The sequence below is a fragment of the Adiantum capillus-veneris genome, chromosome 4 (genome assembly GCF_014529385.1).
Source record: "Adiantum capillus-veneris isolate H3 chromosome 4, ASM1452938v2, whole genome shotgun sequence".
Lineage (NCBI taxonomy): Eukaryota > Viridiplantae > Streptophyta > Polypodiopsida > Polypodiales > Pteridaceae > Adiantum > Adiantum capillus-veneris.
The window spans coordinates 45,676,950-45,690,333 of NC_140934.1; positions in this window are offsets into that span (position 1 = coordinate 45,676,950).

Consider the following 13,384-nt stretch of genomic DNA (forward strand, 5'->3'; position numbering starts at 1 on the left):
TTTGTCATCTTCAACGCTCACAACTTTGATACAAGTTTGAACAAACTCTATAATAGATTTCCATAAGCCTCCAAACTAGGAGCCTGCTACGAGAGTCGGTTCTCCCTCACCATGCTCTGCTACACAATTGCACAATCTCAATCCGTCACTACTCCATCGAGCAACAAAACAAAAATCTTTTTCTCTCCTTCTCAATCATAAACACAAGACATCTCTCTCCCTCTCCCTTTCTCCTCCAGGACATCTTTCCCTTTTTTGTCCTTCCACCTAGCTAAGCATCTTAGCAGATTCTGTTTGATGAAGCAAGTCAAACAAATTTGAATAGACCTACTCATGTGGAACCATTTTCTTGATTTTAATACAACTAATACTTTAAGTGCCAAGCGAGACTCAGCTCTAATCAAACATTCAAGTACAACAAAAGTAATAACACAATTCATGTCTCACAATCATTGAAATGTATAGTTCAAGAGAGACCATTAACCTTATAATTAAACAAGGCGAGGTCGAGACATGAAGGCCTGCTAAGTTAAGGGGAGATGAGGGAGAGTAAGTTTAAAAACGTACCTACAATCACATGGAATTTTATTGTGTTTTAATATAAAATTATATTATCTATAATACATATATAATCACAAATGATTTGTATATTACGAAGGGTCCCACTTAAATAATGTGAAAGGTGCACATTGCACATCAACATCTTGAAACAAAATAAAATGGGAAGGAAGTAAAATAAAAACAATAAAATTAAAAATTAAAACAAAAAATATTTTAGTTTTATTTCATAAGAAAAGATAAATTTATTAAACATAAAAATTACTAAAACAAACTAGTGAAATAAATTTTTATGAAGTCCTTAAATCAAAGGATCCTTTATGAATATTTTACATCATGGATCATGAGATCAAACTCCTACGAATACACATTTTTATTCAAAAAGGTGGATGCAATTTTAAAAAATAGCATTTAAAAGACCATGATTTTTTTTCATTCCCAAACTTTCAAGCCTCCCTGGGGACACTTGTTAAGCAATGAAAATTGAACTACCTTCAACAATAGTGCACTAGCCTAAACAGTGCACTAAGGCCTTTAGTAGGCCAACAAGGCTTTTTATATGTTTGTCAATTAGAAGATTTTCTCTTGAGGAGCCTTGCACAAAATCAATTCAAATTTTCACTTGAAAAAATCATTTCATGATATACATGTGGATCACGTGCTTTGTACTCTGCTTTGTGACACAGAATGTAAAAGGTCAAGTTTTATAAGTACAATAATGAAGTTGGAATCAACTATAAATGAAACATCTCTCTCTCTCCTCTCTCTCTCTCTTTCACACACACACACACACACACAGAGTTGTGTGTATGTGCGTGTGAACAGGAAGAGGTAATTGGCATGATCTTTCTATCACCCAAGTGTGGCACATTGGTTATTCAAGGTCCTATGGAGTATCAGTGACCAGGCCTAGAGTTCATTACTTGATAGAGAGATCTTTGAGGTCTCTTGGGATTTTTCTTACAACGTTAAAAGTTCTCTTCTCATGTGTGTCTCCCGATTCCCTATGGAGTGTTAAGTCTAGAGTACAAGACTTGTTGGGATAAATCTTTGAGGTCTCTTAGGATTGTTTCAACAGCCTTACAATTTTTATTGTCCTCCTCTTCTCCTTCTTCTTCTCTTCTCTCTCTCTCTCTCTCTCTCTCTCTCTCTCTCTCTCCGCCCGCTCGCCCGATCCTCCCCACCACCACCCAATGCACATAAAGTAGAAGCATAGGCACTCACATGATTTTACATTCATATAGTAGGAAGTTTACAAGAACTACAAAAATGGTTAATGTAGCCTACGCTAAGTTGATGAGATTTTGTAGACTTTGTAGATGTGTGCTCATGATAAACAAAAGCATGGAATTATCTTGAATTCATCTAGGTGCATATGTATTTAAAGCATTGTATGATTGTGATGATCAAAATTGTTTTTAATCGACGGCTTTCATTAAGCCAAGTAAACACCAATGCTCATCATCTACATACAGTAGATACATTTGTAAAATATAGCAACTTTGGATGCTCTCTTTTGCTCACAATACAATAACAAGAGGATCTCACAAGGGATTTCCTATAGAGGTGGAAGGGGCCAAACCAAGAGCAATAGTTAGTCCCTACTATGAAGGGATTAATTTTGGATCAAGCACACCCGTGGTCCAATGTGGAGCCAAAGCTTGTTGTTGGGGATATATCCAAACTATGTAGGTTGAGGTTTTTTTGAAGTCAATGAAGATTGCCAATGGACAGTGGTCCAAGCTTGTTGGAATGTTTGATCAAGATTCAATAATGGGAGTGGTCACCCTCCTTTGAGAGTCCATCAAGCTTGAAAACGGAAGTCCATGCAGCCTTTTCAAATGAAGGCAAAGGTGATCCATGTTCAACTCTTGGCTATGACACACGTGCATTGACCAGTACTCAGTTAGCTACTTTGGTACTTATGAATTTTTTTGAGGAGAACGAGACGGTGTTTAGGACACTACGCTTGCAAATCACAAAGGAAAAGTTGACGATTTCAACTCTTTTCTCATTTGAGGAGGAAGCCGTGTTAATCACTCAAGACAAAAGTTGAGTTTGAAGGAGTTGCTACTTCGGATCTTACTTACTTGGATGAGTTTGAATATTAGCTTGATGATGACCAATGCCGCTTAGTGAGAGATCTTTTGATTGCTATAGATGCAATCAAGGCTCTAAAGATTTTGAAGGATCGATACCCCACCAATTCAATGAGGAGAGAAATTGTAGATGTAGTGGTGTCAATATACCTGCACTTCATACTCTTGGCCCAAGATTTGTGGCCTTGGCCACCATGGATGGGCAACTTGTGAACTATTGGGTTGCTAAGCGAAGTGAACTAAGTGAGACTTGGTTTAGCAATCATGTCTTTAACACTCTCTTTGGGTAGCTTTGATTGTAATACATGGATAACTCTGTTTGTAGTCCTCTCTTTTTGGCTTGTAATGCCAACATCTTTTTAATAATGTCCAGCTTCACACACACACACACACACACACACACAGAGAGAGAGGAGCAAACCTGAGCTGCCCAATTGAAGGATTGGACCAGTGAAGTTGTCATTAGACACATCAATTTGAACCACAAAGGAGAAATTGGCAAGCAGCCAAAGGCCTCCTTGAAGCTTGTCTCATATGGTTCCGAGATGCATAAAACTGGTAGGGATGGCACCTACTAGCAAGTTGTGCTCCAGGATCAACAGATAACTGATATCTTCGGGTATGCTGCCCTCCACTCTCTTGTAGGGGAGGTCCAGCTATCGACGTCTGGATCATCATTTAAGAGGTCTTCTGCATAGATATAAAGGAGTTACATGAATTCATCAATGGAGTTGGGGTGAGAGCTTTTGGAGTTATGCCCGCAAACTCCAATAAAGTCCCCCCATTCCTCTACAACCACTGCCCTAATTTTGTATGAATGCAAACACTTGACCATGGAGACAATTGATGGGCCCATTCACATATCGCCCATAGAAATTTGATGGCATTTGCAACCTCAACAGGTATAGAACCTCATTGGCTGTTGTTGCCCATTTCTAGCATTGTCAGCTGCTGCATGCTTCCCATGAAAGCGGGGATGCTACCTGTTAGCTGGTTGTTGGAGAGTAGGAGCCATTGCATTTCAGTGCAATTGGAGAGCTCAAGACTAGAACGGAAGGTGTTATTTAGAATGAGAACTCTCAGTTTGACCAACAGCCCTATCTCTTTCCGAATCTGTCCCGTGAACTCATTCTACCACATTGACCAGCTCTTCAGGTTCAACAGGCATCCGACCTCAGGAGGGGTCGGCCATTAGATGGTTGAAGCTGAGGTCCAGCGGCTTGAGCTTGCTGCAATTAGCAAGAGCTGCTGGAATTTCTCATTCTGGGGGAGTATCAACTTCTCTAAGGCAGAGAATGGAGAGCATAATTGTGATTCAGATCTTGTGAGAACCAGTCTACAGACCACACCTCCAGAATCTCCCAAAGATGGCCATTAGACAAATGGGCTTCTTTGGGTTCATTGGGTCTCCACAGCTCGTGCAGTTGTATGGATCATATACACAAGAAGTTGATTGCGCATTAGCGAACAAGCAGTTGTAGGCGGACGAGCAGTCGCTGGTCGCAGATCAGCGCCTGGTGGCTACTCTCTCTCTCTCTCTCTCTCTCTCTCTCACACACACACACACAGACACAGACACACACACATCCGATCTTCGTGCACGTATCATGGACGTAAGCCCTCTCTCTCTTTTTGGTTTTGGGTGGCGGGAGGCTAAGCTTCCCTTTAGCTCCAAAAATTTGTTAACCCTTATTCCACTCTTGAGATTCCCCGAAAAAACTTTTAGGCATGGGAATTGTCCCCTCTCTCTCTCTGTCTCTCTCTCTCCCCCCCCGCCCCCCCCCCCCCCCCCCCTCCACCCTCCCTCCCTCCCTCTTCCGACATACCCTTTAAGACGAACATATTATAGGTGATTGCATTTGAAGCGATGCCCTTGCTTTGCTAATGTTGAAAACAACTGAGGGCTTCCTGGCCTTGCTTTATTTGGCATACATGTTGCCCAAGGTAATGCCAAGCATAACGCATTTTTTGATAGCCCGTGACTAACAATATCATCATGAATTCTTTTTCCCATCTTAGTATCTTTCAAACTGGCATGTGCCTTCAAGATGCAAGCATAGGTGATTTCACATTTGTCATACATGTCGACCAAGGCAATGCCAAACACAAATTCTTTTTTCAGAAGCCCCTCACTAACAATATCATCATGAATTTTGTTGCCATATGTCTTCAAGAGAGGTGATTGCATCTAGAGAGATGCCCGCGCTTTGCATCAATTGAAAACACCCTAGGGCTTCCTGGCCTTGTCATGTCCTACTTGGTTATCTAGGAAAAAAATCTACATTTTAAAATTCCCTGCATCCCAACTTTTTCTACTTACATATGCAAGAAAATGTCTCACTTTTCCTTGTCTAGACTTTTCTACCTGCGTGTATTGAAAGTAGGAAAAGTATATGGGAAACTCTTTGTTTTTTCCCAATATAGGAATGATCTAAAAGTTCCTTGTGCAAGATTCATGGTAGCTCCAACAGTGCAGAGAGACAATGTTTACAGCTGTGGCGGCCATTGCCTTTCTTGATCGTGTTCCAAGGCATGCAATCGCATTATCGGCTCCTCTTTTTTCTTGTACCATGTACCCTCTTATGATAGGAGAGTTGTAGCCCTATCGACAACAATAGAAGGACCTTTTTATGCAAACCAAGAACTTGACACGCTCATTTTTCAAGCAGGTGCATTTGTTTTGCAACCATTTTGTGATCGTCAGGTGGGTGCATTCTCCGTTCCCCTTTTCCACTGTCTCAACCTCTTTGAGAATGGGTGATCTTCTTTGCGGATGTAGCACAAAAGTTCACAAGGCACCTAAATCTCTACATGTGGGGGGATAGCTACGACATATTTGATGATGTACTCTTTCATGAATGCCAAAATTGCATCGATATGAAGGGCAATTGTGGTGGCAAAGTTGGGAAGAGACAAGTGACAACTGTGTAAAGTTCTAGCTTTGCCTTGTATTTGGTGTCCTCAAGAAAGAGGATGAATGCGACAAAGGGGTGGGTGTGGGTTGTCAGCCCACTGCCAAGCCTCACCATATCAATGCTAGCAAAAAAGAACCACAGACATAAAATGTCAATTCGTGGGACGTAGCTGACCTGACTAGCGCACGGAGGCTACAAGAGATAGTTAATCTCTTTGAAAACCCAAGTCTAATGTGCTCTGACCTAGATCGGCCTTAGGTGTGTGTCAAACACCAAAAGCTAACCTTATTATCTCAAGCCTGATACAATGAATTTGTATGACTATAGTGCTCCAAATGCAACGAAACTTGCTACCTAGAATGTACAAAGCATCCTCACCAACTTCATGTGCTCAAAAGTCATTTTTGCAACTTGGGCAAAATTGTGCCAAAGATACATAGCCTATTTTATGCAGGTTGGTTTTGGCCTCCGAAGCTCTCTATAGCTTCCTTAGGACGTGCTCTATCTATTCCTATGGTCAAAAACCAGATTGGATGTGTTTATGATGCGTAAGGAATGAAAACAACTCGTAGAAAAACACGATTAAAACCACAACTTCATCACGAGAAACTTACGTAGAAAGGAAGAGCTTTCACATGTGAGCATGTTGGTATGCTCAGAATACATTGCAACATCGTACGAGGGAGACACGAACAATTGAAAAAGATAGAGAACTCACAGTACTATATGACAACGTATGCTCACTTTCATTATCCAAAAACTTGGTCAAAAGTTACAAAAATTGGATTTTATACCTTAGCCAAGGTTTAAGAAATGGAACCCTAGTTAGTTTGGGTCATTAATAAACCTTAGGAGCTGCAATTAATTATAGCCTTGGAAGCCCTTGGCTCCTTTACACTCTTTGACAATCAATTGTAATACAACAATTTTGGACTTTTACGGGATTTCTCATTAATAAATGAGGTTTTGATACAGTAAGCGAGAATAGAATATAACGATGATATTATTTTGATGCTTTTGTTAGTTGAGCAACTAACATTCCCCACCCCTCCTTGACTATGTTGTCCGTGACACAACTACTTAGGTGCTAAGTAGTGGTCGGGCTTTTGTGCTTCAAGTCGCTTAATGTGCTACTCCAATCCTTGTTGATACTTGAGCCAGAGTATCTTGTCTTCTGTAGATGACTTGCATGGTAATATTGTTCTTTTTCTCAATGGCCAAATAGCTCACAAAGCGAGCTCTTAAATTTGTGATGACTAGCCCAAAGATCTTGCTTCTGTAAGTGAATAATCCTATCTCAAATGCTTCTTCGAATGTTTGCATGTAGTACGAGGGAAAGAGCATAACCATGGCATAGAATCCATGGAGCACTTCTTCTGATGGTTGCTCTAAGAGATCATATCAGAGACCCTGGTTGCCTTCAAGGAATGATATTTAGGTGGCATCCATTTGCTGAACTCTATGGAAAGTTTGCAAGCAAGTAAGTAGCACCTTTGTAAACTTGACCAGTATAATCCAAGCCAAGTCCGGTATACCACGGAAAATCTTGATCGTTGACGACAGATTTTCCACCATGTAATCTTCAGTGGGTTTTCCATTTGGTGGTTGTGGGAGCCGTGGGTGGTTGAGCCACATTGGCCGCTTTTGCTGTATGATGGAGTGTTGTTGCCAATTATGGACTCTTGGAATTGGGCACTGCACTGGATCTTGCTTGATGATAGCTGATGGTGCATTTGTGTACAAGATGAGATACGTGGGATGTCGATTCAACCAAATTTCCCGTCACTTGGGATGTACCATTGTAAGGCTGGTGGCAAGATCCTTGAGTAATCTTCCTTTTATTTGCAGGACTTCAAATTTGATAAGCGGTTAGGGGAGATCTTTTTGATGCCATTCCTCATTGACATTTGCCGGTATGAGGAGATTGACATTGATAGAGTGTAGAATCCTCTCCTCCCATTGCATGGCCTCTTTCCAGATTTGCTATGTTTCATCTTCTACCTGCTTCTTAAGTAAGGCTTCTTCATCCAAGATCGAGCTTTTTGTTGGTGCGAAGGGGCTGTCTTCCCCTTGAAGGATCACAGGCTCAGGGAGATTTTCTTCTGTAGTAATTTTTTCTTCAAAATTCTTTATGTAGAGAATCAATATCTCCCATTTCCGTTTCATGCTAATCTTCTCCTGAAGTGGAGGTTTGAGATCTAGTAGCATCTTGAGCTTTGCTAAGTTCCTCTTTAAGGTGTGCAATCTCCTTGTGGTAGCCTTCTTGTTTTTTCTTGAATCCAATTGAGAGTTCTCGACATTGCATTTTCTCTAGTTTGACCCCCAGTTCAATCTATTTGATCCACTGCTCAAGAGCTTTGTAAGCCTCATTTGTGCTTTGGTAGTGTAGCCTTGGTGGGGTTGAGTCTGAGCATATTGAGTGACTAATTTTTCTCTTGGCAACGGGACTCTAATTGTGCCAGCTTAGCATTTGTAATATCAAGATGGACTTGCATCCGTTGAGCAGAGAGGTGGAGTTTGTAGAGTAGTGGTTATCTCCTTAGCTGTTGCTTTTGTTTTTGGTTCTTGTCCTTAGAGTTCCCAATTCTTCTTTGGATTTGATTGTGATCTCCTCTAGTTTTTTGTTTGTTGTATCCATGGATGGCAGAACACCGGCAAGGCTGGACTAGACAAGGCCAAGGCCGGGCTAGGCAGTGTGGAAAGGGAGTCCAACTAGGGCAAAGGGCCAAGGGCTATGCTATATAGTGGGTGGTTGGGTGATGGAATCCTAGGTTCTAGTTCCCCTTGTCTAGTCCAGCCTTGCCAGTGTCCTGACAGTGGGCTCTTGCAATGCCTCATTAAAAGATTTGGCCACCTCCAGATTAACGGTTGTGAGATTGAGACATTGCTGAAGGTGATGGAGATGTTGATGTCGAGCATAAATCTTGTCCTTCATCCTGTGCACCACTTCATGAGCATACTTGGCAAACTCATCTATATCTTCCAAGCTCTCTAACCGCCTGGAAGTTCCTACTTCATGTTGATGTGATAATACATGTTTGATTTTTGTCGGGAGCTCTGCACTTGGCCTTTCAACTAGTTGTTGTTCAAATATCTCTGGGATATCTGTTTTTTCTTCAAAACTTTCCACATTGTGAGCATTAGTATCTTGTCAAGGCTGCTCGGTTGGAGGAGTAGTGTGTGGAATTTCCTCCTTTATTTTTGGCTCTTGTTCTAGCTTGTCTTCCTTGGTAGCGATGGTTCAACTTCTTGTGTCTTGGCTTGCTCTCTTTGAGTTTCTTCTTTGTTGTAAAGGGATTCAAAGCCCACCAAGGGTCGTAGTTGTTTCAGTACAGTGGGTTCTTGGTGCAAATCTTGGATCGTTTAGGACTAGGTTGCCATTTTTCTTCAAAGTCACCTTTTAGTCCTCTTTCGAGCTCAAATGCGACTGTTTTTCTTTCTATTCTTGTAGCCCTTTGGGTTGGCTCTTCTCGACTTGGGCGGCGGGGCATGGTCGTTTCTTGGGTAGTACCTTATCCACTCTAGCCTTTCCTCTTTCTCTTATTTTTCTTTCTAGGGTTGTTTCCTCCTCATATCTTCATCCTTGTCCCTTTAGGTTCAATGCAAAAATTGATTTTGATTTTGTCTCTGCTTCAGAGATTTGGACAAGTCTTCTTCTTAGCCTTGTGGTCACTGGTCTTCTTCTTCTGTGGAAAAAGTTTTCGCAGACCGAGCTCATGCTCATCCATGTCTGGCAGAAACACATTTACAATGTCTTCAATGTGCGATAAAAATGTAAGTTTACATCACAAAAAATCATTTAAATTTGCAATTTTTTTGTACAAATTGATTCAATTTATTACAACACACCACATTTTGTGTTGATCACTTTGCACCATGGTCTATATTATAAAATGACTTTACTTGGGAATCCAGTGTCCAAAATTCAACAAAAACTATCACAACACAACACATATCCTTCATTATAAAAAAAAACTTTACTTGCAGATGTAGTGATTAGAAAGCGATATAAATTATCAAAACAAACCACATAGTGTATTGATTTATTTGCACCATGGTCCATCACTATACAAAAAACATTTGCTACTTTGATGTCTAGAAATCATCATTAATTTTGCAACACACCACATACTGAATTGAAATACTTTGCACCATGGGCCATAAGTAATGAGAGAGAGCATAGAAGTGAGAGAGATACAATTTAACTCCATGGTCCATGAGTCATGACTATATAAAAAATTATATTTACATGTGCGATCTTTACAAATCCGGTCAAATAATCCAAATAAGACTGTTGTTTACAAAAGTGATTAGAATAAACTAGAATATAGGCATCATCTCACTAAGCAGATGCAAATACACCTCCTAGTTGATCTCTAGCACGTCCATGTTCTCACTTATATTTTGCAATGTCTTTCTCTACTTGGATGGTTGCTTTAGATAGTTTTTGTGCATTATACTAACAATCATGCTGCAATCAATTTTCTTTCATTTTTGCCATGGCACATTGTAATGCTCTGAAAAATATTTCACCAATCACGTAGTTGCTCGATGCAAAAAGGAAACTACATAGGTGTCAGTGGATTTAGAATACGGGCAAACTGATTTTGGGTTGCAAAGCTCGGGGACCCTCCAAGGATGTAGAGCATGCTCTGTGGAACCCTTGATGGTGGTTTCTTGCTTCCTAATGCCCAATCACAATGCCAATCCCCAATCAATGACACCCACATGAGGCACACCCTCCTTTCTAACATACTTGCAGATATGGACATCTTGTGTATCAATATTGTGTGCTCTTTTTCATTTTGACCTCTCTACATGCCATACATTAGTCCCAATGCTATAGCTTGGCTAGATTTGCATCCGTTTGTGCATCAGGATTCAAGTCTCTTAAGTACCAAGTCATATTGCCCACAATACTATCCATTAGCCTACAGATAGCCTTTGCATTTTAAGATGAGAAGTGTATCCCAATTACTTCAATTATGACATCAAAGAAATTTTCTTTGCACGTCTCACTCTCCAATGTAGAGGTGATCTCCTCCGTGGCCAGGGTACATACATATATGACCATGAGAGTCTGATCTTTGTTTTTAAGTTCTTCATTTCCACAGGATCCATCTATGTTACAATGATAACATATTTTGTGATTTTTAAAGACATCATAACTTGAAATTTTATAACAAATATAAACTTCATTCATTAAAACTAATAACAATACTAGCTTAAAGAGTAGGGCATCATTCAATGGGAGTAACAACACCTCCAGCCCAGTGGTAGAGTTGATGTCTAGACCACCACTGAACTACCCTAAAACAACAAGGTATCATTCAATGTAACTGACGACACCTCCAACTTAATTGTAGAGCTGATGCAAATATCAACATCAAGCTAAGTCTAAAAACCAGGGCATCATTCGATGAAATTGATGACACCTCCATTCCAATGGTAGAGCTGATGCTGAAAGCAACACCAAAATAGCATAAAAAGCAGGGCATCATTCAATGAGACCAATGACATCTCCAACCCAATAGAAAAGTTAATGTCAAAAGAAACTTAAATAAAAAGTAAATAAAGAACTTATGAGATTAGGCAAACATTTATACCAAAATTTTTGTCTCACTTTGGGGGGCTTTTAAATTTGTTGTCTTTCTTGTGAGGATACCTCGGAAGCTTTGAGGTGGAGGGCAAGTGAATTGTGAAGGAAATGGGGGTCCCTAGGGGTCCTATATATAGATACTTCAAGGTCCCGCAAGGCTACATGTCGGGCCCGTTGGGAGCGTAGCATGCCTGGCAGGCTATGTTGCCCAGCCGGGCTCGACGGGCTATAGTGCTATACCGGCAAGCAAATCCCACTGGACCTCCAGGTTCCCTTCAAATCACCATGCCATTTTTTTGTGAATGTGACGACTTGTGAATTGAGAATTTTATTGGTTAATAGTGTGATCAAAGAAAAATACACGTGATCACATGAATATGATATCCCTGTCTTCTTTCTTTGATGCCTACATGAAGGTAGATGCCACTGTATGATTAGGGCATGTGAACTGAGGTGGACTCTTTGCGGAGAAATGGAAATAATGGTGGTAAAGCTTGAGTGCCCACTCTACTCCTTTCTGTGTGAGATCTATGAATGATGTTGATTTGTTAATGAATATGCCCGTGGTATGCAACTGGCGGTCTCTCATTAGTTTTCTTCCTTTGGGCAATCTTAGAGCATCAACTATCTGCTCTTCTATGATGTTCACCTCTATTGGAGTGTCGTTCAAATTTGAAATGGTGGCTCAACCATCTTCATTTATGTTGTGAAGCAGCACATAAGCCCTTTTGTAGTCAACACCACATGGTTCTAGTTGGATATAGTCTATAAGCCCTATCTATTCCCATAGTAGTCAGACAACATCTTCCCTTTCTAGGTCTTGAGCTTGTTTTGGCAACATCTACACTTCAAATCTTGATCCTTGTGCACTTTTGGAAATCCCATGGTAGACTATGACATGATGGCATTCTAACTATTCTTTGGCCAACGGTGTAACATTTGCTTCCTTGAGAGATTCTTCTTCTAGCTAGTATGGGGAAGCTCTGCCAGCGTAGCCTTCATGGTTTTTTTCTTCAGAGCTCCCAAGGTAGATGAGAGAGATCTTGATAAGAAATTATCAAAATATGCTTTTCAAACTTGTTTCACCTCTTACTAACAAGTAGAAAGGCTGATACAACAAGTGAGGTGTAAAAAACACAAATTTTTGGCAAATTTTAACTTTGGCATGCCTAAGATGCAAGTGTGCACCTAGGAATGCAACTTAGTGCCAAAGTATATGTACAAGGGGTGCATGTGATGTAGGCAATGTACATAAAGTATGATGGCTTTCTGACCCATGTGGTGAGAGCTATTGACAATTCTATGTGCACTTTTTCTGCTACTAAAGCTTGTTGTGCTTGAAGGAGTTGTGCTCTGTCAATCTTGATGAAACTTGACATGTGATTCATTTGAGCCATATAAACATACATGTGACTAAATTTGATGGGAAAGGGTCCACTGGTCACAGATCTATCTTTGGTGTACCAAAGATAAATTTGTGTAGAACTGGGTCTTTTTGGGTTTTTTCCTCTTGGGTACTTCGGGGTACCGACTAGGTTTTTGGTAAATTTTGAACTCAAGTGGTAGGCCAGAAGTCTTATGTGTGCACCCTTTAGCATTTTCTTGGCAATAAAGTGCAACATAGAGATGTGCATGAATGATGTGAGTGTGCTAGGGTTGTGCAAGGTATGTACAGGCTAAGTGGGTCATACTTGTATGAAAATACATGCAAAAAGTGCTTCAATGACAATTTATCTTTGGTGCTCCTAAGATAAATTTTGCATATTATTTCCATTTATTCCCTCAACTTGCCCTATATAGCTTCTACTAGGTTAGTTAAGGTGAATTGTGGCCCTGGATCTGTATCTTGGACTTGGTGTTGATCTAGGTGAAGTTGATTATCCCCTCCTAAGTAGATTTTGATTCAAGGCTATCGGCTTGTGATCGTGGACCCATGGAGGTTATTAGAAGCTAGTTATAATTTTTGGAGTACCCCTTTCGAGTTTGAGGTCAAACGGAATAGTATTTTGCACAAAAGTGCAAAATGTCACTTTGCAATGGAGATATGGTCATTTTGCCCTAACTTGATGAGAGAGACTAAAATCCACCCCCAAACCTCTACAAGTCTTTTTCTTGATGGCATTTGCAAGGGGGTCAAAAGTAGTCTCCAATTGAGTCAATCATCTTTGGCACGCAAAAGATACTAAGTCAATTTTTTGGTTAGCTTTTGCACA